General features: G+C 39.7%; 1 protein-coding gene across 21 annotated transcripts in view; it reads right to left on the bottom strand.

The window, feature by feature from the left end:
- The window catches only part of FOXP1 (forkhead box P1), a 536,656-nt gene that overhangs the window by 259,561 nt on the left and 255,627 nt on the right, over positions 1–21,468 (bottom strand). The window contains exon 1 of one of the 21 annotated variants that reach the window (XM_053378206.1): positions 10,996–11,111. The exons of the other annotated variants lie outside the window; for them this stretch is intronic. The gene's annotated coding sequence lies outside the window, so the exon portion shown is untranslated. Of the gene's footprint in view, positions 1–10,995; positions 11,112–21,468 lie in introns of those variants that run through there. 21 annotated transcript variants of the gene reach the window in all.

The following is a 21,468-nucleotide window of genomic DNA, read 5'->3' as shown; positions in this document are numbered from 1 at the left end:
CCCTGACAATCCATTCGCATAGGAGGGCTACAGTCTGCTATTTATAGCACTGCTCTTCCCAGCTAGCACATCTGCTATTTTGTGGGTTGGTTGGGAAGGACTTAATTTCAAACAACAGGCTGGGTCCTTCCATGCCAACAAGCCTACTAACTATTGAGCATTGCAGACTGCTGCTTTACATGCAGGAAAGCTTGCAATGCTGAATTACAAATAATTATTCTGCTATTCTTCACTAGTAGGAATTTCCCTCCTGCAAAGATGAGCAAGAATTTTTTTATGGGTGGAAGTGGAAGGACCTTGGGGTGGGAACACACCCTAACACATCTTCAGAACTGGGTATCAAAAGTGCCCCTTCACTGGCTGCCAAACTGATTATGTATTTACCATTTTCCATAATTTCCAGAGTTGACAACAACAACAACAACACTTGTTTGTGAGAATTGGGGGAGGGGGGAATCCTTGACCTTCACTTAGATTAATTTCATTGATTAAAATGGCTAAACAAATGAACAGCATGACATTTGAAGGACTATTTTCTTCCATCCAAAATATTAAAAAAAAAACACCACACACATTCAAATTTCAGCCTTGGCTCATTCAGGAAATTTAATTTGAGAGTTTTGTCCTAGGCCTTTCCAAGCAATCTAGGACTTCTCCTCCATGAAATGTGAATGTCGTGTCATGCAATATTAGGCAAAATTTCACACAATAGACTTCACCCAGCTCCTGCCCTTTTTAAAACCCAAGACCACATTACTAACAAGAAATATGTCTGTGTGTGAAGTGCCACAAGTGAATTACAGGCAAGTGAAGAGTGAAATAGGAAAGGCCATTGGCAGCTGCCTTCTACTGAGTCAGACCAATTGGTCCATCTAGTTCAGTACTGTCTCCTCTGACTGGCAGAATTCCAGAAAGCCCTACCAGGAGATGCCAAGAATTGGACCTGGGTTCTTCTGAATGTAAGGTAGATGCACTACCACTGAGCTACAGCCCTTTCCTCAGACACTAGAGCTGGCTAATCACACCTCCAGCTACCAAAAGGAAAGGCAATCTCCTCAGGCTATACAAACTTGCTTCAGACTATACAAACTTGCATCATATGAGGATCAGGGAAAGTGCATAAAAAGACAAGACATAGTACAAAACCATATTAGAAAAAGGAAATGAGTGTGTTTACTCTGCACTGTCCTCCTGCCACCTCATCCCACTCCTCCTAATAATCAACAGTGACCACTTACGTAGCAGTTCTGCCACACCTGGAAAGTCACTTCAAGCATATATTGGGTTTTTCTTCAGTTTTTTTTAAAAAAGGTATGTTAGTTTTCCTTTTGAAAAAGATTAAATATCATATTTTCTTTTGCTATTGAAATAAAGGGTTTAACATTAAGTTATCCTGTGCAAACTTTATTCCATTGGGATTGTGTGGTATGGACCCTTTTTCCAGACAACAAGCTTTGTCCTGAAATACTTCCTAAACTATCAGTTTCTTTAAAAAAATTCACATGGTGAAATGCAAGAGGCTGTGATAAGGTGGTAGGTACTGTGAATGAGAAGGGGAAATGCATATGCATTATGTCTGTCTTTTCTAGAACTGTCCCCAGCAAAAAATGAAAGACCTTCAACTCCAGGTTGAAAGATTACAAAAGTTATACAGCGCATGCTGAAACCAGGAAATGAGGTTTATTTGGAAAATTACCCATCCAAAGCACATGGGCATTACTCCAAAAAATGGCTTTTAGCCTGGACAAGAAGGAAGCAAGGACCCAGAAAGCAAAGAGTTCTGCAGAACATTATATCCTACCATTTTGTGAATGCACAGGTATGGGTGAGAAGAAGAAGAAGAAGAAGAAGAAGAAGAAGAAGAAGAAGAGGAGGAGGAGGAGGAGGAGTTTGGATTTGATGTCCCGCTTTATCACTACCCTAAGGAGTCTCAAAGCGGCTAACAATCTCCTTTCCCTTCCTCCCCCACAACAAACTGTGAGGCGAGTGAGGCTGAGAGACTTCAGAGAAGTGTGACTAGCCCAAGGTCACCCAGCAGCTGCATGTGGAGGAGTGGAGACACGAACCCAGTTCACCAGATTACGAGTCCACCACTCCTAACCATTACACCACACTGGCTCTGGGTGAGCATATTATAACCCAGCACCTGGGTCCCTCTGAAAGTGATTCCTGTCATTGAGTCAGGAATGCTTCTAAATACTTCACAAGTATTCAATTATCTTGAAACAGCATGAGGGAAAAACGCTCTAGCACTTGGGTCCTGCTTGCAGGTTTCCCACAGGTATCTGATTGGCCACCGTGAGAACAGGATGTTGTACTAGATGGGCCATTGGCCTGATCCAGCAGGCTCTTCTTATGTTCTCTGACTATGACAACCCTGAGTATGGATAATCTGCAAGGAGTTCTCATAGCCCCCCAAGCCTGTCAAACCTACAGTGTGAGGGTCAATTCCAGAAACATATGTGAAGAGGTGGATGAGTTACTAGATTCTGAATGTGAGAGGACTGAGGGGTTTTAATTAGCTGACATTCCTAAATTGAAGCTATTCACTTTCCTAGTTCTCATTTCAAAAAGCATAAAATACAGTCAAAGGCTATCCATACAAAGACATTATAGTTCAGAGCTCCAACCACAGATTTCTTTAGGAGTAATATTTCTCAGGTTCCGTTTCCAGAGATATATAAGAGCTTGGTTGAACTCGGGACTCCGTCAGACTAGCATATGACTTCCTTGGGATCTCCAACTGATCTTGCAAAACCCAAACTTGGCTCTGTAACCTGAAACTTCTATCTTCCCAACATCAGATTATCCACGGTATAATTGGAGCAAGTGCTCCAGGGCCTTTAGCTTGGAATACCCCCATAAGAAAACGAAGGATCACCGTGCTGTTTCAAAAAGGAATTGGAGGCAGCTAATGAGGAAGTTGCTCTCCAAACTTGTTCACTGTTTCCAGGAGGAAATGGAGAGGGTTACTGTGAGACAGTAAACACTTTATCCTAATTAATAATCAATCTGATCCAAAAAGTGTAAGATGGAAGGTGGTGGTGGGGGGTTGATAATTAAATAAATGAAACAAAAAAAAATTGTTGGCTTTCAATTTAAAAATGCTTTAACTAAGCATGGGGGCAACAGACTGCACAGGAGCATTTTTTGGTTTAACACAGCCACTTACTTTGTTACAGTCACCAAGTCTAGCTTGACATAGAACAAAAATCCAGTCACTGAGCAGCCCAAGGGGTGGGACCACCTATGGGCAGTTGACCTGATTTACAGGTCCACCATGACACAAAGTGCTCTGGTGGCCCCCTCAGACAACCTGGGAGTGCTGCAACCACACATTCCTCTGATCTCTTGGATATTCTAATATTACCTAGACAATGGGAAAGAGTTTTAGATTCTGTAGCAATGGTATTGATGGATCTTTAATTACAACTTATACAACAGAAAATAATATTTAGAATTTATCAGACTACATTAAGTTTGTATATAAAAAAAGGACTGTCTAATGTGGCCTGGTCCAATTCTGCCTGTGGGCAAAAATCCTTCCCAGTGACTAATCACCACCTACAGCAATGTTATTGAAAAACAACCTGAAGAGGAACAATGGAAATACCACATAACTACAAATGAGAGTGAAATCTGAGTGAAGAAAACTGCCAGCAATGCTGGAAACTCCCAGGATATGCCTTTATTTAAAGCTCTAGAGTGGGCCAGAGGGAAGAGGTCCACCCCACCCCCCGCCCGGTCCACCCTCAGGCTTTTAAAGGTTCTAGTCCAAATAGTCACTTTCACACCCTTTAACAGCAATGATTCACTCTCTGATCTGAAAGAGGAGTAATAATTGTTCTTGCCATTTCATCACATGTAGTTGACCCTTTGACATAGATTCTACGACATGAAACTCATTTTAATGGCCGTACAGCACACTCTAATTCTAATATGGAAGGGAATTTTTAATTTTGCAAAACGTCTATGACCACGGTTTATTCTTCCAAAAGCTCCACAGATCTATTTGGTGCATCAGTGTAACATCTCCCCACCTGGTATTTGCAAACAGTCTATCCCAAATTATTGGCAAAGTTTAATTATTATATTGAATGTAGACATTTTATACAGCTAGCTCTCACCAAGTTGTAGAATATTCTATCTTAGATCCACCAAAACCTGAGCACTTGGCAGAGGTCTTGTGGACAGATCATTTCACTTGTCCTTCCGTTGGTCAAGGGCTTTGGAAGTGTCCAAAGTTTATCTCTCATTGCAGTTAATAATTTATGTCAGGTGTGGGGAACCTTTGGCTCTCTATATGTTGATGAACCATAACACCCAGCAGCCCCTGCAAACATGGTCAATGGCCAGGGATAATGTAAGTTGTAGTTCTACAACATCAGAAGGGCCAAAGGTTTCCCACACCTGCTTTATGTAGTGTCATTCATGATAATTTTCAGTAGGAATAGGAAAAACATGGCCCTCCACGTGCTATTTGACTCAAATTCCCATTACTTGCAGCCAAGGCTAAGGGATGATGGAAGCTGTAGCCCAATAAAATCTAGAGGGCTAAATTTTCCCCATCCCTGGTTTATGAACCTAAGAAAAATACATGTTCCAGTCCCAAGGAACTGACAACTCTCAACAGAGGAGAGAGAAGACAGGGGAAAGGGTAACATAGGAAGAATGTGTATGTATATAATTATGAATGTATAAGCTTAGCTTCTATGGGACAGGGGTGGGGAATTATTTTATATTAGAGGGAACTGAATCATATGGGGGGAATCAGCTGTACACAAATAAAAAACACCTCTTCCACCTGAGGAGGAAGACCTTCGAAAGTTCAGATTGGATAGTTCTTGGCCTCTGGCACTAAGCAGAGTCTTGCCTCAGGAGAGCTTTGAAGTTATGGTTCAGGCTGAAAGCCAAGCCAACCCACACATTTAAAGGTGTTCCTCCTCAGGCAAGAAGTTGCTCAGTCCTGGGCAATCTCCCACCTGAGAAGGGATATCTGAAGGTGGGAAGCAGGCAGCATATCTAGGTCTGCAGTTAGCTAACTTGATCCAAATTTACAAAGCTCTGGGGGTGGGAGGTAAAACTCAGCTAAGGAGTGGATCCTATTCCTGGGTTATTTAATCCTATGTTAGATTGTGGCCTATTGCACCATGGCTCAGTTTTCCCAACTTCGATGAGATTTAAAATTAATGCAAGAAAAAAGAAGCAATAAATAAGTTTTGATTCAGAAGGCAACAAGAGTGAAGTCACTATGTCCCTTTTTAATGTAATCAGCAATCTCATCTGCCTGAATACTGGACAATGAAAATAAAAGAGAAAATTAGGCAAAACAACATAATTTTGCAGGTGCTACCATCTAAATCCTTTCTCAGTGCAACATGGCATTCTTGGGAAGTAGATATATATTATCCTGTAGAAAAGCGAGAAGCAGCCATCAAGTACTAGGAGGATACTTAAGTCTGTCGAAAACCTGAAGCCAACAGCTCCTCTTCTGCAAATGGCCAATACATTTACTTGACAGATGTGGCTTTTACATCTATGGTTTTCCAGCTCAGCTTTGGTATATGGAGATTGCTGGAGTGCACAGAGTGCAATAAGATGAACTATTGGGCATAGGATGCAGTCACCAGTTGGGAGATCTCGGGAAACTCAGGATGAGAATGTAAATGGCCATAGAAATTTTCAAGCTGCACTTACTTCTATGTAAGATAGAATCAAGCAACTGGATGAAGAAAATGTCCTGAGGGTTTCACGTGTTTGGTACCAAGTTCTTAGAATAGAACATGACAACTACTAGCCTAGATAACAGGGCTGCTTTCTGATTGTCATTACTGCATTACAATATTGTAAAAAAGATTTCATACCCACTATACAGTTAAGAAGTAGAGATGTCACTCCATTGGATGGTGTCAAGGTGGAAATATTCCACAACAGACTACCCTGTCCTGCCCCAAGAATGTCTAATAGCCACTAAAGTCACTAGTTTAGTTGGCTTTAAAAGGTCTCTAGGCAAATTCAGGAAGACCTATCAATGACTGCCCCACATGATGGATGAAGAGCTACATTGGTGTTGTGGGTGGGTGGGGTTCTTGCCACCAGGAGCCTGCTTGGTTTGGATGCTGGGTTCAGGAAAAATCAGGAAGTTTCATCCATCCTCTGCTAATCCATTCACTCATTTGCATGCAGTTCCTGATTGCCCATAGCTGCTGGTCCAAGTATCAAGGCTACACATCCACCATATATTTAAAAGAAACACACAGCAATAATTCTGGGAACTGTAGTTTATCTATGCATACAGTTTCCTGCACCCTGAACAAGCTACATAGCTCAGGATTCATTTTGTTTGGGAAGGTGTTTTAAAATGCATTTGAAATGTATGGTGTGTACAATATAAAGCTGCAGTATGCAGTTACTGGGAGGCAACAGCAGGGTTAGGACTACACAATTCATGTTCTGCTTGTGCTGTTTCTGGAGGCACCTGACCACTGAGGACACAGGATGGTGGAGAAGATGAACCTTTGGCCTCACTAAGCAGGGCTCTTTTTAGGTTCTTAAGGAAATCTTCCAAGATTACCTTGGAAACTGTGGTACCACAAGTCCCAAGGATATAAGAAAGCTATTCTGAGATCAATTGTTTTGTTCCATAATGAAGGTGGGGAGTGAACACCCAATGGAATCCAAGAGAAACAGCACTCCATTGCTTTTGAATCTGAAGTAGGAACACCAGAAGGCTAGCTTCCCATGAAATAGAGCACTGGAAAACCAATCTGTCATGAAACCAATATGGAAGCCACATAAACTAAACTAATGTGAAGGCAAGAACCATTAAATAACAGACAGTTGGCAAACCAAGTACGGAACATCTCTTTTGTTTACTGTGTACTATTTAAAAGGGTGGAGGGGGCAGTATAGTATTGCTCAATCTTTTTATACGATTCACCCAGGAAATGACTAATGTGAATGTTTACAGGCAACAGCACAAAACTATTTTTGGTCATGGGATGTTGTTCAAGACAAGATTTCCAAAAGCCTAATAATAATCTTTAGCTAACAAAAACCTCTCGCAGCATACCGGTCCTCCAAGGAAAAATGGTGTTTCCTTTCGTGGACAGTTAGCAATGTAGCAATATTATCAAGAAAGAAAGCAAAAGAAAAATAAATAAAACTAATCAGACTTCTTAATTTCAAGGCATCCTTCTCCATATTGTATTTTGTTATATGGCAAACTAATCTATGGGTTAGCTACGCAGTATATAAACCTTAGAAGTAAATAAATACAAAAAATGACACCTTTGTGTTTTGTTCTAATGTGTTCCAAAGATGTTAATATGAGCAGTAGTTATAACACATGCTTAACATCGAAATGTTCTTTAAAATACCGTAATGTTTGATCCAGTCAATATCAAAAAAGAATAAAATCAGATTTTAAAAAATACGAAGTAGAATAGGTAGAGAGAAAGATAATTATTACAATGCCCATCTAATGTAGGCCAGGATGGCATTCTGAATATAGTTGATTTTAAAATTTGCCTGGTTATATTACTAATGTAACATATAGTGCTTTCAGTCTACACAACTCCATACATACATAGTTACTACAGTAGTTAATATGCAACAGTTCAATCCCAGGATTAGTACAACAAAACAGTATACGAGGGTTCATTGCACATGTGTGTGCTTTTTAAAGATGGCAAGGGTACCAAAAGACTCAGCATTTGTTTATCTGGAAGCCTGTAATGCTGAATACTGAAAAGACACTTCCACCCCCCTGTTAATCCCAGCTTCTTAAGGGAACACTCAGTAAGATAATGAATCCTTTAAACGTTACATCTTGTGTCTTGCATTATTGTGGTGCACCAACTCTCCACATCAAACAGTCATCAGGACTATTACAAAGTGGGCTTATAAGAGAGTGGCTGAAAAGGCGCTGTGTGAAAAGAAGTGGAAAATTAAAGCTGAGGCAGACGAAGAAAGGGCTTAATTTACTGGCATGTACAGTATGCAAATGAGATTACTCTCAGTTTAACTGCATCATTTATGTCCATAATAACGGCATCATCATTACAGGGCTCAAATTAAATTACACCATAATTAGCATATCAAAGTGATTGGTTAAAGTTTAAAACAAATACCCAATTTTGTTAATGAACAGCTGTAATTGTCATGTACACTTCAATGAAAACTCCCTAAACAAATATATGTTTTAGAATAGAGAAAAGATTTTCAAGTAGACAGGTCTGCAGCTGAGGAAAATTGCCTTTTTTAAAATAATTTTAAAAAAGACAGGATGACATAGATTATTCTGTTAATGTTAATATATGTTCATCTTTTTAAAGAAATAAAACATTCTATCAAAACAAGTCTGAACACCTTATAATTACTCTACTGAAACCAATGGAGGCAAAATCCAGTTACCGCTTTTGACCTTGAACTACTCGAACTCCCTATGCACAGGTGTCCTGTCTGCAGAAGACCAGTAAAGGTCTTCTCAAAAAACATTATTTTCCTAACTTTTCCAAGGTGTATCTAAGAAGCTGTGACATGCAAGAAGGAAACTTAAGAAACTTGCTACTGTACATACAAATACCTTGCACTGTGATTCTGCTTAATTCCCTTATAAAATGGCTAAAAGGCTTATGGTCAGGAAACAAGGGTTGGAGGGAAGGGCATATTGGGTACACTTCCCCTGTATACTAGTACTCTAGCAAGTTGATGACATGATAACATAATAGGCAACCTACAATTCAATTTCCTTTAATTTAATCATATGTACACAGCAGATTTTGGAGGTGGGAGTGGGGGATTTGGGGTCTCATTAAAATAGATGGAGAGGTGGTGCTAGTGGTTCTGTCAATGTCAGCCTGAGAGCAAGTAATGTACTTCTATAGATCAATCACTGCTAAAATGCATACAGTAAATGTACAGTAAAAAAAAAAAATCATCCTCGTGCCACATGCAACTTAATGAATCAAGAAGCATGCTGCATAATATTAAAATATTATAAGCAAGCTTTCTGGCAGTTCATCTGGATAACAATCGAGACTACACATGACCATAATTGCAAAGCAGCAGTGTCAAAGGAATCGGCAATGTTAAAGAAAATAAACCCCTCTCCCACTCACCCCCTTTTTGTTTACGTCTGTGTCACTGGACTATCATTGTCCAACTCTGAGCATTAAAATATGTATTTTGTGGCAAAAATGAGAATGCACTTTCAAAAATACTTAACAAGCAAACTGAATGTCTTATTAAATCGATATTATCAAAACAGTGTTCAAAGATTTAAAGAAAGTAGCTTTTCATTTTATTCATCGAGGAATCCATTAAAGCCTGAGCTCTGAAGTAGTATGTAAATTATGTGCCTTTCAAGGTAGAGCTAGGGCAAATTCACTCCATCAACTAATGATGAACCTCATTATGTGCAGAGAGTATTCATAATGAGGAAACAAGCCACCCGCCATTCCATGTTCTAACATAAATCCCTGTAAAATGTGAATTTCTCCATGTCTAATTAAAGGCTACTAATTCCTATTACCTCCCTCAACGTCCCCCTCCAAAAAAAACCAGAACACAACACGCATATTTTTTTTAAAAAAAGCATTTCTAGATTTTTGTAAATGATGACATTGATTATATAGCACTACTGCATATATACTGTGTATATGATTACTTCAAATTGCACCATTTCTAGCATTTGGGGGTTAGAATATTTTTTGAATACAAGAGCTCATTGATTTGCTTTTTTGTTTAAAAAGCTTCAAATTATTTACTATCAGCCTATAGATCTCACATGAAAAATAAATAAAAGGAGAGGGAAAGGCAGTAGGGAATGTACAAAAAGAATAAACATGTATCTGTGTGCACACATGTATGTGCATGTTCACACACACCCAACCAGCTATTAAGTCAATCAGAAAATTGACTATAGAAATGGCCAGAGTAAACAAGAGGGGCAGAGTCGAGTCACTGTTAAGTGCTTTAGAATTCATTGATTTCAATGGGAAAGATTTAATACTGTATTTAATTCTCCAGTGTATATCCATGGGACTTTAAAGTGTTTAACTTTTGCTACATCATGTCCTAGGGGTTGTAACAGCAGGCTGCAATTTTTTTTAGCACTTTGCTTCATCTTTGCAAATTCCCACATTTGCCATTTATACCGCTTAAGTAGGAATTTCTCAGGTTGGGTTAACTTATCATCTCTTCACAAGACTTTATATCCTTGTAGTTATTTGTGATACTGACCACTGCATTTTCCAGAATCAACATGGACAGGTTTTAGATTTTTAGGTTTCTCTGAAGTGAAGATTGTTAGAATCTTCTTAGTTGGGGCCTGTGTTTTGTTTTTCATTTCTCTATTTACATTAAATACTACACATACCTAAGGAGGGGGGTGGGGATGCTTAGTAGAAAATATCCTGCTGGAGCTGAGTAGCCAAAAAGAAATAACAATTACAAGAAGAAGAAGAAGAAGAAGAAGAAGAAGAAGAAGAAGAAGAAGAAGAAGTAGAAGTAGTAGTAGTAGTGGTTGTTACACTAATACAGACAAGTATATTAGTAGCATGCCATCCAAAAAGTTCACATTCATGTGTAAAAAAAAAAAAGACACCATCACCTAATCATTCCAATGAAAGCTTAGAATTTGAATAAAAACTCGCACCTCCAAAATAATAATTGTGCTTTACACAACCCTGCCTTGTTTATAAAAGAAATAAAACACACATATTAAAATATGTACATATTTACCAGTGTGGATTTGCAGGACCATCATAATTTTTTAAAAAAAAATTCTTTGTTTTAAAAGGACATTGCTTCTTTAATTGTATAGAAAGAGGCTCCACTATAAAAAGCTTCTTGAATGAGTGCTCGCTTACTCTTTCCTACACTCTGAGGAGGATTCCCCCCCCCCTTTTAGGTCAGCCAGTCATGCACTAGGAAGACAATCCTCCAAAAATAACTTGTCCCTCCCCCGGAGCACAGAGTTTAACAGCCTACCTTTGTTCTGGTCCTGCAGATAATAACTGGCAAGCCTCAAGACTGCAAAGATTTTGGAAGAGCCAAGGGTGGTTCAGAGTAATCACAAGTGGAGAAGATGACGGTGAAGGGAGAAATAACAGAAAAGCCTCTAAAAGAAATTGGTCTAGCTGACAATTGGTCTCAGCAACGCATTTGCATCTGTGGCACTGTTTATACAGGACTGAGTGCACCTCTGGGCTCCGGCAGCCTCTACAACTAGTGGCATTTTAAAAGGACGTAGGCATGAAAATCAAGAAAAACAACACACCTCTCTTTGGACGAAGGTCTGAGACACCTAAGGCAGTATATTGGGGGGGGGGGGCGCTTTGCTTTTTGGTTTTGTTTTGCTTTAAAGCAGCGTCTGTATCCTTATTAGTTTGAGTGACAAACGTCCCGGGCTAAATCGACATTCTTACCTTATGTTCCCAGCAAAAGGCTCTGGCAAACAATGCTCATGGAAGGCGCATGCAAAAGACAGGTTTCAAGGGGTCAATCCACAGCTTTCAAAAAATTAATTTAAAAGAAAGAAAACCCCCCAAAAAGAAAAGGAAAATACCCACAGTGAGTCATATTTCCAAACAGACGCATCTCAGCTTGGGCTGCACGGTGGCATAAAGCAGGTTTACATACACAGAGCTGTGTGTCAGGAGGCAGAGTTCTTTAAGATTTACTTGACACTTATTTTCCGAGAAGCCTTTTGTGGAGTTGTGCCGTTTGTTTCTTATTGTCTGTGAAGCAGTTAGAAGCTTCTCCCTGAGGGGGCCCCTCAGCCCCTGGCTCGGCCGCTTTGACAGGGAGGTAACCATATTAGGATGTGTATGGTAAAGTAAACAATAACATAGTTGCAAAGAAATGGAATTTCTCTCTCTCTCTCTCTTTCGGCTAATGGTGTTGGTGTCTGCCCTGTTTTTAGCCGTTCCCACTAGTTTTGTGCTCTAGTTCAAACAGGCCTTCTTTTAATGAAAACAAAAAAGAGGGAGTGGGGAGGTAAAGGAAAGAAACAAGCATTTCCAGCTTCCAAACTTCTTTCTAAAAGGTTCCCCCCCATCTTTATTATTTTTTTTAATGACAAGAGGAAAAAAATAAAAAAAGAAGAAAAGCTTTAAGCATCCCACTAAGAGGCATGGCAACTTAATTATTACGATGCACAACCAGTGTTTTTGAAAGTCCCTACGGAATTATTAAGCAGGAGAAAGAACATTAAATGCAGTTGTTTAACAATGAATATCTTTTTAAAAGGCACAAACCAAAGGTGCTAGTTAGAGTCCAAGCATAGCCACTGAACAGCCTCACCTTTACTAGATGTGTGAGTTGGGCAAGCACATGCAAGTCTGCTAGCTCTCCATGCTAAAAGCGTTTTATTCGGAACAGTAAAGGCAGGTGTCAAGTTATTTAATTAGAGGCAGCACTACTAAGCATTTGACAGGCGAGCAGCTCCTCCAGAAACAACCCACCACCACCCCAACACACAAAAAAGAACGCATTCTAAAAGACACACTTTTTACACCAATTGCTATTTCAAAACCACAATGTCACTTACAAAGTAAGTTGCCAGGATCAGAAAAAAGCAGACTCTCCCCACATGAAGGCTGCAAACCTATGCCTTCTTATGTGAGAGTTATGTTCCACTGACATCAGTCACACTTATGTACAGACAGCACTTAAGTTCTGGAAATCGTGAAAGACCAGGAAATCAATCGAACAGGGCACAAGACTGCAGCCTAAGAGATTAGCATCTAGAGGTGCAAGCTGAGTATAAAATCTACATATTTGAAGTCAGGGAGGTTGGGGGTGGGGAGTGGGAGAGCGTGTGGAGAACACACACACATGTAGAGGCAGGCAAGTGAGTTCCCATGTCTTCCCCCAACCTAAGCAGGATGCCTGGAGCAGTTACCCTTCCAGGAAGACATGACATGAGGTCAGGTCATTTAAAAGTATTTTGTAGCATTACCAGTCAGCATAAGTCATCAGACAATGAGAGACAAAGCAGACATTCTCTGGAAAAGAAGCTGACAAAAGGGTTCAGTGAGCCCCCCCCCCCCGGTGTTTCAGGCACCAGGGAGATAAGGGAGGTTGGGACTTGAGAAGCAGGGGATAGGGAGGCATTGGGGTAGGGGGAACAAACTGAGCAAAAGGGGGGGGGGAGAAAGAATATACAAATACAGCAGACACCTGCAAGGTCAAGCCTCTTCAAACTAATTCTCCCTTTTCTTGTTATGGAACCCTGAACCAGAATTTTGGTACAGAGTTCTTTCAAAACCTGCCTCCAGTTCTCTCCAAGCTACTGAATTTTCAGGGAGTTGAGACCCTGTGTTTCTCTCTCTGTACTGCCTTGCATGCAAGAACTAGACAGATAAATAAATAAATGGATGGATGGATAGATGAAGGAATAAAAGGACAAGTTAACACAAGGAGATATCAAAATCAATGAATCACACAAACAACTAGCAGTTCAAAAGTTCAAAGACATGATGGCCAGTTCACTAACGTCCTAGTACTCAACCAATAATAAACTTGACTCCATCACTCCTCATACTATAGACAATTTCATAACATCATTTTCATTAGCTTGTCCTGGTGAAAACTGCTAGCTATTTATGTATATGCTAAAATAAATTAGCCATTTCATCGAGCAGCACGATCCGTATAAAATGCATTAACACAATGCTCAATTTTACAGTTGGGGTAAATAATACATCAATATATTCAAATACAAAATGATTTTATCTATATTATCATCATCATTGTTGTTATTATTGTGGAGCTCCTGCTCTTGCATTCTGCTCATGCAGAAAGTATTTTATTGGATTTATTTGTTTCAATTATATACATATATCACACACACGTACACACATACATGCATACCTACAGTGAAACAGTCCAATGAATCTTAGCAGCGGGATCTGGGGAGGGGGGGAGGAAATCCAATATTTAAAACAAATGGGCTTGGATCCAAAGAAACGTGAATGGAAGGAGAAAATGCACTAGTGCTGTTCCATGAACTCTTGTGGAAAAGCAAACGGGAGACTGCTTGAATGCATCAGGGTAAGAAGCAGGACTGGCTGCTGTAGTATATGAAGGGAAGTGCTCCATAAAAATATACTGAAAATTATCTTGTACAAAGTGTCACACAAGGGCTTGCACACACCTAGGAACTGCTCTGGATCTGGGGGTCACTTTTTCATGCCATGCTCTTCTGTTAATTGGGGGAAAACCATTCCATGAAGAGAGGGTGCTTTTCTGCTAGTGCAAGGGCAGCTTTGCTCCCAACCCATAGAGAAAGGTTCAGCCAATAGTATGGAAAACATTCTTTACAACATTAGATAATCATGCAATTTAAGAAATTTGAATCAGTGGGAAAAAATGGAAGTTTCTCCATTGCAATAAAAATATGTGTATTAACGTAGTAGGAAAGGTGATGAAAAAACTAAAACATATTAAGCAGCATTTGGCCCTGGCATTCCATATACTACATTTTAGAATAAACAACCTGGAATCGCAGTTGAGGCTAAGGAGGCAAAAGTGTGAGCAGCGCCAGCAGCCAGGTGGACGTATCAGCTTGGGTCTCCAGGGGACATACAATATATTTAATAGCATAGGTATAGGTAAAATACATTATAATAAAAACACAGGAAGTCCATAAAAATCCACAAGTAACCCCTAATAGCAACAGCAAATAGCTTCAGCAGCACAACAAACAGCAAACACCACCAGCACAGTTGAAAAGACTATGGGAAAGGTCATTTGATCTGGAGCTAAAAAGATTCCAGGAAGACCTCACTGGGGAGTGTGTTCCACAAAGGTGGAGCCGCAGCTTAAAAGGCCCATCTCCCTTTTCATCTTCCTCCAACCATCCCTGAAAGGAGGGACCCAGAAAAAGGAACCTCAGATGAAGCCCTAAGGGTTAGGGACGGCTGATACTGAGACAGGTGCTCCAGAAGTTATTTGGGTTCTGAGCCAGTACTTTGAATTGAGCTCTAGTCACCTAATCCAGCTGTGACAAAACTGGTGTTACATGCTCAGCTTGCATCAAACCTTTCAGTACTCTGGCAGCTGTATTCTGAATTATTTGAAGCTTCCAAACAGCCTTCAAAGGCAGCTCCATGTAAAGCGCACTGCTGTGATCCATTCTTGAGGTTAGCAGAGCATAAATAACTGCAGTCAAGCTACCCTTTTCCAGACAGGCTTGTAGTTGGACCACCAGCCTGTTGGAAGGCACTCCATGTCACCAAGACCACTTGCGCCTTCGGTGATGGGAACCTGCAAACTATGAACACGCTTCTTCAGATAGGAAGGAAATCATATGGGTGGCATCCTTGAAAATCAATCATAGTGTCCTTTACTGCTTTTCATAGGAGAGTGTGCGTCATATGATTTCCACCAATTTGTCTCATCTTACTTCCCTGGGCTGAAAATCCAAAATACATGGTTTCATAACAGGCGGAAATAGAAAAATGCTATCCCTAGGTACCCCACCCACTGGATCATGAGGTGCGTGACTCAGTTTCATATTACAACTGCCACACAGAGACAGCATGGAATAGTCCTCAGGCAGCAGTTGTAATGTGTATAAGGGCTCCCCACTTATATACACTCTGCTAAGTTCTGTGCCCCTCCTAAGAATCTGTGGCAGGGGGGTGGAAATTCTCCAGATGAAGGCACTAATCTGCATTAGGCACCCTATATTTTATAAAATCTGCCAGGTAGGTTCTGTTTCAAGTAGCTTTTCCACATAGTAATTAATTATAATTTGTAGAATAGTAGGTATGATGCTATGAGTAGTATCTCTTAGAACATTAGAACGATACTAGGGCAGCACAAGCCATAAGAATGTGTCCACACAATACAGAAGGGAGTCTGTAAGAGAACAGCAAAAACATAAAGCTCAAGAACTGCGCAGACATGTATCAAGCGTATAGGCCTGGTAGAAATAGTGCTGCTTTTGCATAAAAAATTAATGACTGAATTACTAAAGTGGGAATTCTAGCTTCCAGTATCTTTTTCCACCACAGGCCACTCAAGTAGTTTCACTATCACAGCATCAACTATGGCAAAAAGGCCATTAAAAGGGTCGTTTCCAGAGTGAGCATTTCAAGTAAAGAAACCATGAACCTCTGCCCTAGGGCACAATGCATAACTTATATCACGTTAATTCCTTCCCCAAAACATGTTTTAGGGGACTTTACAACCCAGGTGGTTCCTTCCCTCTTCTCCCATCAGCTCCCTTCTCAAATGCATTGTCTAGTAACATATTAATTGAGTCAATGTCAAAGCTTAAGCTGGAGAAAACTTCATCATATTTTAAAGCCAGAACACTATATAAAAAAGGGAAACAGAATTGAATTTCCAATCCACAGGTTTAAGACATGCAACTTATTTCCTTGGTAAGTGTGTCAAAAAAGTAGTGGACTCAAAGCAGCTAGCCAGTGCACAAACTGTTCTCCAAAACTCTGCCAATAATGGAGAATGTCTAACTATTTTTTTCTATATAAAAAAGTTCTTAGTTCAATGCTGTTCTTTTTTGTTTTGTGAAGAGGACAAAGCTCCACTTGGCACACAGAAGAAACCAAAACCTTTTACCCTCATTACTCGAACCATTTTTGAAGCTTGGGCTCTAGCTGTGAAAATCTAATTAATCAATTAACCAACTGCACCACTCAGCTGACCATATGTTAACTTAATTCCTTTAAAAAATATATTTCACATGAGCAGTTCTCTTTGCTCACCATTTATTATTGATTTATTTCAGTCTGCTGTCTGACCATCTCACAGCATCAAGAAAGGTAAGTGTTTTAAATGAATTGGAAAGCAATATTAGAAAAAGATGAAAAGGTAATACTGTATTTCATACTAAAATATGAAATATAGTTTGCTAAAATGGCCTTTCACCTGATTAGTCACAGCTATTAATTGCCAAGTGGCATACACAACATGTTCAACAATCTACCAGTTCCACACAACTATGGAGAACAAGGTCCATCAATGGAAGAACAATAAATATCCTTATTCCTCAATATCATGGGACTCTTATTATCCGCACTAAGTCCCCAGCTATGGTGAGAGATTCACCAATCACTTATGGTAGAGAATCTAGGATACATACTAAGAAGAGCCAAGTGGTTTGAACATGATGGCAACTTATTCTACATCTCTTTGTCATCTCAAGTTCCCTACTTTTGTATTATTTAAAGAAAAAACAGCAATAAAATACTGCCTTATGGGGTTTTGTGAGAAGCAATAGATAATCATTACCCACTCTACTAATGTTTTCACCAGTGTAAAGGATTCTCCATAGCAAACTCGACTGCAGTGCATTGAAATAATGTCCCCTGTTAACACAGATGTGCCACGCATTGCATGAATCTTTGTATCAAAAAAATTCAAACAACCTTGGATCATCAGGTTAAAATTCTCCACACTGTCTCAAGCCTTATTCTTCACCAGCCTGAGTTCCCTAGAGTTCCCTGAGTTCCCTTTTCCCTAGACTGAAAATCTGCCTAACATGATGCCATTTATTTTAAAGGACAGAGCCTTTAGATGTACGGCAGGGAGAAATCAGCAGCTGATCATTTGCTATCACTATGCTGAGATAAATTTCCAACTTTTCTAAGTGTGTTCAAAGCCCTTTCACACTTTCACACCAATTGTGTCCAGGTGAACACCAGAACACACTGACAGCAACACTAGAAGCATCTCAGAAACAAAGTTCAGAAACAGCTGCAAAAGTTCCATTCCCTCTTAGCTTTACCTCCCTATCTTAGAACAGAAAAGTGTTCACTACCTTATTAAACCTTTAAGCAACTGTCTGGGTGAACATAGCCATGGTTAGCAGCAAACAGGCTAAAGAAAATAAACACATATCAGCACAGTACAAGCAAACTTCTAGTTTTAGGGACATGAATAGGGTAAGAACAAGCCTATCACAGAGCGTCATTCACTCCAGAATTCAGTTGTTTTTTTAGCATGAATATATGAAAGATTGTTGTGCTTTTAAGATCTAAGCATTATAAAGAAACTATCCCTTTGAGTGCTGTTTTCTTTCGGCTGCTGTGAACATGTTTGTGATTTGAGAGTGTCCCACACACCAGTTACATTTTTTACTGCACATGGTAATTGGATATTTCATTCAAGTAGTTATTCTCAGGTATCTGTTACCTATATCAAATGAATGTCCCTTGAAATGACTTGCATGAGGTGGTTTTTTCTGTCATCCTGCTCCAGAACTCTAGTGAAGAAAACGTAACGAAGTTATCTCTCGTTGTGCAAAGTGTTTCCATTCCAACATGCAAGTATTCCATAGGGTAATGGGAAAAGAACTATGTGATGTGCCATGCTACACACCACAGCAGCCATGTTGTGAAAATCTACGTATCTGAATAGCAATGGTATTTGTAAGCAAGTGGAACAAGCAAATACATCCATCAACAATTTTTATTCACAAGTAAAAGTATGCAGGGATATGAAATAAAGTTATATTTTCAGCAACACGTCAATGAAGCTATTGCTACCAGTGCTGAAAATCCTCCTTCCTATCTTAACCATTTTTATGGTAGATTCAAATACATGGATTTTTTCTTCTTCACAGCCGCTTTCAATTTCCCTGCATCTTTCGTTGCTGTACCTTATCAAGGAAGGGTGAAAGAGTATCCAATTTAATATCAGTTTGCAGGACTGGAGATTTCCTTCATATCTTATGCAGCAAGGAAAGCTTCAGGGGAAGGCTTAGGAGTAGGCATCAGGTTTTAAATACCTTGATTGGCTGGAACCTCAGATCCCATCAGGGTTGACTTAGTCCTTCATGTTTCTTTGGCAGATAAACTAACTTTTATCCAGTTTATTTTGCTGGGTACTTTTGAATGAACTCTTAAGAGCTGATGTCTTCCCTATTCTACGTGAGCTTCCTCTGAAAAACTCATTTGGCCTTGCACTGAGTCATGCATTCTGACTCAGGTTCCCCATCTGTAAATGAAAATAATTATTAGTCTACGGCAGAGTGTGACAAATAGAAGTAAACTTCCATAGTGGAGTTGTGAAGTTTGGTTCTCCACATTTGATCTTTGCCAAGTTGTAAGTTAACAAAAAAGTTAAGTAATATCAGTCGCAACAAACCAATCATCTTCTATCCCGCTCTCCTTCCCTCTCCTAAACAACTGTCTTGTTTGGATGCTATATTTAGTAAATGCACACTCCGTGACTGTACTTTTAGTAGGTTAGGACACATGCTTTTAGTGAATAAATAGTAGGAATGAAGGAAAAGTGGAAATGTAGGATAAAAAGAGAAAAGGCTTAATTAAGAAGACTGGCAGAAATTCCCTAAGATAATCACAACATTTTCTAGAAATGTATTCCAGATAGTATCACAAGTTTCTTTTTGTCTCTTAAAAAGGCCAGTTCTTTTCTCCTCTTCCAGATCAGTTAACTGCATTATACAAGAACATATAGAGTTTTGGCTTTCTGTGCTGCCATCATTAACCACTTGATTACCGTGACCGCTCCTGCAATCTACATACCGCTATTTGTTACAGCCCTCTCTCAGAGTTGAGTGCCCCAAGCAAAGAGAAATACCTGGCCTAAACGTACAATATTTTCCCTAAAACAACGTCAATATATTTTGAAACTTTCCTCCACCATGGATCTATGGTTTCACAATTAAAGATTATTAAACCTTCATCTAGCATGTAGAAGACAGAGGTGAAGAACTGAGTGCAAAAAGTCAAAAGTAATCAGGAGGTTCCTTGTGCACCCTTGTGCAAATTAATTGAAGCAAAGCATGTTTTCTATCTTACTCGTAATCCTGTACTCAAAACAAACGCGAAAAGTCAGTTGATCATTATGGTGTCGGAAGCCTGCAGCCATTAGAAGGAATGATGCGCTCGCCACAATATATTGAGGTTCTACGAAAGAGAGTTATTCCAGAGCTGGAAAAGAGATATCCTGACGGTACTGGGATACTGCAGCAAGACCTAGCCCCCTGTCACACATCAAAAGTGAAGAAATTCATGACAGAGCAGCAAATACAGGTACTTGATTGGCCAGGGAATTCCCCGGACGTAAATCCCATTGAGAATTTGTGGGCTATATGCAAAAGTCACCTCCATGCTGTAGATTGTACGACTATGGAGAAGCTCATTCAGGTGCTGATTCAAGTGTGATACAGGGATCCGAAAATCAACAGTGACTGTTCGAAACAAGCAGGCTCCACGCAAAACCGTGTTCAAATGCTGCTTAAAAATAGAGGAGGTCATATCCATTACTAATGTACGTATATGTGAGTTTTGTACATGTGTATGTGAGTTTTGTACAATAAACTACATTGTTTGTTTCAATTAATTTGCACAAGGTTGTAGACCAAAAGGCAGGACAGAAATGTTCAAAAACAGCAGCAAGCATATACAAGTTGCATTCACCACATGAACTGTAATAGAATTTGCAGTTATGTTGTCCAGCTGCACAAGTTTAATGTATGATCCCAGATGTGGGTTCACATAAAAAATACTGCATTCAAAACGGAAAGTGAAAAGTGGAGGGAAAGTAAAAGCATCATTTTGCCATCACTACCCTGCCCTTCATATTACAGGACAGAACAAGCTGGAACCTGCTCTGGATTAAACAGCCAATGCCACTGCTAGGACAAGACATTCCGAAAGGAATAGGCTTACATGTAAACTTTTACGTTTGCATAGCCCATAACTGGGAAGAGAGATAGATTCTAATAAACAGGCAAGCTGAGATACAGCACACTAAAATATGGCAAACAACAAATCTCTCTACCCAGATCATAAAAAGAATTTTTCTGCAGCATGCATAAGGATTCAAGATTCAACTGTGCATTTCTAATATTGTGCTTTGGTCTTCTGTTATAGCAGGCAAATTGCTTTGTCTTAATCTTTGTTCCAACAGGCCTTCCAAGTAATTATTGTTCTTTCTTTAAAAAGCACAGTCCCCTAATTTAGTACAAGTCCAATATGACATTTGGACTTCACTGTCTCTCAAACAAGAGCATTATTTCTACCAACAGCTCAATGACAAGCAGCTCTTAAGTTCCCAGACCTGCTTCAAAATACTGTGGTTGGCTTGTTAAACAACTTGTATTCTGAGCTTTGCACATTCTGAGAGTTCACAATAAGTCCTACCCTACATGTGCTAAAATCATCTAGACAGCCAATGCTTGACGTTCCCTCCATCAAGGAACTGAAGAATGAAGCAGAGAAGAGAACAGCCTTTGCAGCAATGGCTCCAAGCCCACAGAATTGGTTGCCAGCTCAAGTTCCACCATGGCGCTTCTCTTTCATAAACAGTGAAAGAGAACCCTACCCCACCCCAACCAGAGAGACACACTTTATGAACAGGCAGCTTGTACTTTGTAATAGTGCAGCCCTACTACTTCCGGCTTTCAATCTGCTTTGATGGCTGTTGGTTTTACTGTATTTTAACAATTGTTCTAACATTTTT

The sequence above is a fragment of the Podarcis raffonei genome, chromosome 2, assembly GCF_027172205.1.
Source record: "Podarcis raffonei isolate rPodRaf1 chromosome 2, rPodRaf1.pri, whole genome shotgun sequence".
In the NCBI taxonomy this organism is placed as follows: Eukaryota; Metazoa; Chordata; class Lepidosauria; order Squamata; family Lacertidae; genus Podarcis; species Podarcis raffonei.
Note: the sequence above shows the minus strand (reverse complement) of the source record. Positions and strands in the feature narration are given on the sequence as shown.